The 4,151-nt window shown below is 49.5% G+C and overlaps 1 protein-coding gene across 2 annotated transcripts in view; it reads right to left on the reverse strand.

Annotated features, from left to right (window-relative positions):
• LOC105569273 (protein tweety) overlaps nt 1-4,145 on the reverse strand; it is a 17,553-nt gene extending 13,408 nt beyond the window's left edge. For both annotated transcript variants that reach the window (XM_012025617.1, XM_012025615.1), the window contains exon 1: nt 3,843-4,145. The gene's annotated coding sequence lies outside the window, so the exon portion shown is untranslated. The remainder of the gene's footprint in view (nt 1-3,842) is intronic.
• Between the last annotated feature and the right edge of the window lie 6 nt (nt 4,146-4,151).

A 4,151-nucleotide genomic window follows, 5' to 3' on the forward strand; every position in this document is an offset into this window, starting at 1 on the left:
AATCATGCCGTGATTTTAAACCAAGGCCGCTTATATTACAATCCATCCACATCCACGCTGTCATCCTGGCTCGCAACGTTCCTCGCAAAATTCCTCCAGTCCTTTTTGTTTTTGGCAGCGTTTGACACGGCGCACCGTGTTCCTCTTTGTTTCCGGACAGCGGGGTGCATCGATCTCGTTTCGAGCGTGTAAAAATGTTAACGAGGCAGACAAATGGAGCGGGATCTCGCTCGTTACTTTGGATTCAGCTCGACTACTTGGCGGCTCCGAACTCATTCAACTTGGCGTATAATGTAGTTGGAACTTAATATTAACATCATCAGCTTCGAGCAACGTATGAAACTTGTTACACTCTGAAAATCGATAGCCCAGTTTCGAAAGTGAGAAGCCCAACTAAAAACTGCAATCAACTGTTATCAACTCTGTTACTCGCGCGAAACTCTGTTGCGCGATAGTTAAATCTTAACAAGTTAAGAAAAGGGAAACAAAGTTCGAGATAAAATCGAGGAATGACAACAGAAACGTCAAGTTTCTCCATTAATCAAAGTAATTCCGAATGTAAAGTAAAAGAGATAATTATCTTGAGGCGTGTTTTGATCGTAAAAATTAACTATGCGTCTAGACGCGCTCAATAAAATCCAAGTTCGGGTTTTAAATCCTCTATAATAGTCGGTTCTTTTCGCGCTCGTTCGTAGGCTGATTTGTTTCTTGCTCCGTTTCGAGTCGCGCACGACGCCTATTTCACGAGAGCGACAAACCTTGCGGAAAATAAATGCTTCTAAGTGAATAATAAGTGCGAGCTACCCCGCGTGATATTTGTGTGCCTTATTATCGCTCAATTCAGCAGCGTTTTCAGGACGTTCTTTAACGAGACGTGTCCTTTTATCAATTCAATTACGCTCGAGTTTGTCAACAGGAGCTACCACGCGCACCTGTCCCCCTCGGCTTATCCCGAATGAAATTTTCATCGTTCCGGCCGTGGTCTTGCGCTATCTCGACGGAGGAGCGAGCAGCTTGCTCGTTTTTTGGCATTAAAACGGTAATCCGGCCGCCTTGCTGCCGACTCGAGCGTATCGCGAATCGCGCATCGCGCGCGCAAAAAGTCATCGACATCGCGACATGCAAACCGCTCTACGATCGATCGACTATAACGTGACTATAACGTCGCCTATGGGGTCGTACGGTGACCCCGCGAGAAAGAGACTACGGCGATCGGGAATAAACGAATTCGTATGTTCAAGTGTAAGAAAGAAGACGCGCTCGCTACGCGAAACAATGTCTTTGGTCGCGAGCATCGGAACCGTTCTGCATGTAAAGTCACGATTGTAACAATGTGTAATACTCAACTGCGCGATAATTAGCCCACACGCGAATTGACAGTTCAACACTTGAGGATGTTTGGTATCTGTTTTTGAAACGGAATCAAATTGGTAATTCGACAAAGGTTTTGTTCGCACACGGATTCATCCCTCTGTCGACATGAGTTATTCAGTCCTTAGTACAATATATCTGGGACCATTTAGAGATTCACTGATATTAGGATACTATAGTAGGTCCACTCTCTGCCAACCCCTTTGATCTTTGCGGTCCCAGTCACGTGGTATTCGCACATACAACTTTTCTCTCATTGCCCAGAGCAATGTCGAATGCGCAGAAGAAATGGACGCAAAACGAAACCAATGACCAAGCGGAGCTACTATAGTTGCACTATGCTGAAGACTACACTGAAGGATAGAGATATCGCTCTTTGTTGAGAGCGGGGAGAAAACAATTAGACAATTACTCTCTCTCTCTCACTTTAATGTAGTCTTCAATTCTTTTCACGCGCAGTCCATTTGTATAAGTCGAATTTCAGCTACTTTGTGCTGCGATTGTACAGTGCTGGACAGAATGGTTGCATCACTCTTTTTTTTTTCAACGAGGAATGGCCATTCCGAAACCATTCTGAGCGTTTCCTTCAGGTAAAATTTTCCTCGGAGGAAATGTTTTGGAACGTAAACCTGCATCTAAATGTGCGTTCCTGCACGCAGTTTGAGAACAGTGTCGCCACCATTCTATCCATCACTGTACGAAAACGTCTTGAAGCGAGCATTCTGAAAAGAATTCCAACGGCGAGAATTCCGTACGGTTGAAATTCTTACTGTTTTTTTTGCGTGTGGATCCTTCTTGTAAGACGATGACTCGAGGCTAACTTAGAAATATCACGTTTGCTCGCAGCTGAGACTGCTCCCCCCGCTCGGAGCAAGACTCGATATATTAAAAATGTTAACCGCACTTTTGGAATTGAAAATCTGATAAGCTGACCCGTTTGGAGGCGGAACGAGGCGAGAGACACGAAAAGCGGGCGCTTTGACGGCGGACGCGGAAGAGGGAATACGCGATTGCTCTCTTGCGGTCGCACCTTTCTGCGCTTTGTGCGTTGGCGAGAGAGAGAGAGAATACGTCTTCGGGCCTCGAGGAAGAAGAGATAGCGGCGAAAAATGTGACAGGGCGTACAAAAGCGTGTCTAAAACGGACGGAGTCGTAAACGCGGAAGGCGCAAACAAAAGGAACATAAATGATAAGTACGCTTTCCGCATTCCCCGCTCTCATTCTTCTTCCTTCCGTACGTCTACAGAGACGTATACGAGCGCTCGTTTCGCGATGCAATATTCCAAGTACATATTGTCTCTAATGCTTCTCTCCACGACCGTACTTTCTGAGCCTCGTCTATAATGCACCGCATTTTTTCATCGCCGACCGATCAATTCCGATTTTCGTTACGAGAGCTATTGTTGAGCTATCGCATGTTTCTCTCCGATTTCGAAAACTCAAGAAATGACCATTATTCATACGATCAAAGTTGTAAAATATTGATTTGGAGCAGGTGCCAATCCGACGTCTATTTATAAATAGAATGACAATTTTGTTCGGATAGCAGCTGACTTGGATCAAGCTTTGATTAACTTATCGAGCAGTAACCTGCACTCTGTTTGGCCAACAGAGATACGATACTTGTCGCTTCTTGACACGAACGAGAGATTAGATAAAAAAAAAGGAAGCAACCCTGGTCAGTCAGCCCGAGTTCGGTCCAAGTCGGAAGGACGAAATCGGCGCGCACGCTATCGCACGCTAAAAAGTCATCGACCTATCGTAATCGCCGGTGGTAAAACCGCTCCGCTCCGGCATCGCCTTGCGTTGCATGCGCGAGGGAAATGGGTCCGTTCGATAACTCGACACGGAAGACGGAAGGCGGTGCACATCCGCGTCCGGTGTCGGAAAGACGCTGAGAGCCGAGTTTGGGAGACGCGTTTGGATCGATAGCGAGGATTCGAGTCGTCACGAGTGACGAAATCCCCATGCCGACTTTACGAGCTCCTCCGGCAACGCTACGCAACATCTGGTGGGATTTCTTTCGTTACGGAGGCCCGCGAGTCCAACATCGTCCCGACAGCCTCTCTCATTCGCACACATGCACCCACACACCGTTCGCGCCGAGTGTGTTCCGTGTATCGATCCCCGAGAGTACACACGAAGGCGAGCGTGAGCGCCATCGGGCTCCTCTATTTCCTTCCACTTTCCTCTCTCTTTCTACATGTACCGTGTTAAGTCTCTCTCGCTCGCTCCCTCGGATCACGCTTATCTCCCGCACGGAGAGGCGCTGCGTTCTTTGTGGCGTCCGAGAAAACGCGTTCGTCGACCGGGATATACACGCGCGTATATATATCGGTTAGGGCGAGTCCGAGGGGAGAGAGCGTGGTGCCCCACCGGCGGCGGTGACAGAAGCGCGACGGTGGTTCCCCCCCGTTCCACCCGCCGCGAGATTTCAACGAGATCGCGGGCGTCGAGCGAAGAGCGCTTACCTCAATCTTTTTTCCTCTCTCAGTGACAAACCCGTACGCTCGCGTACGTGAGAGCGCGACCAGACGACACACAAAACGCGCCCGACCGTGGCCCGAGCCCGACTGACGAGCGTACCCGACGCGACCGGCGACCGGGGTGGGGCGGCCGCGGCGGCCAATCGCGTTCTCGCTTGCGCGCGCGATCCCGCGGAGGATTTACGGGCCGCCGCCAGGCCTGGCGCTCTGAAAAGCTCCGATCTCTTCGGAGCCTTCGGAGCGTGCGAAGCGAGACGCGGAGACGGGCGCGAGTGCGCAAAACGGACGACTCGG

Source organism: Vollenhovia emeryi, unplaced genomic scaffold (assembly GCF_000949405.1).
Source record: "Vollenhovia emeryi isolate VEMERY1.0 unplaced genomic scaffold, V.emery_V1.0 DF939125.1, whole genome shotgun sequence".
Lineage (NCBI taxonomy): Eukaryota > Metazoa > Arthropoda > Insecta > Hymenoptera > Formicidae > Vollenhovia > Vollenhovia emeryi.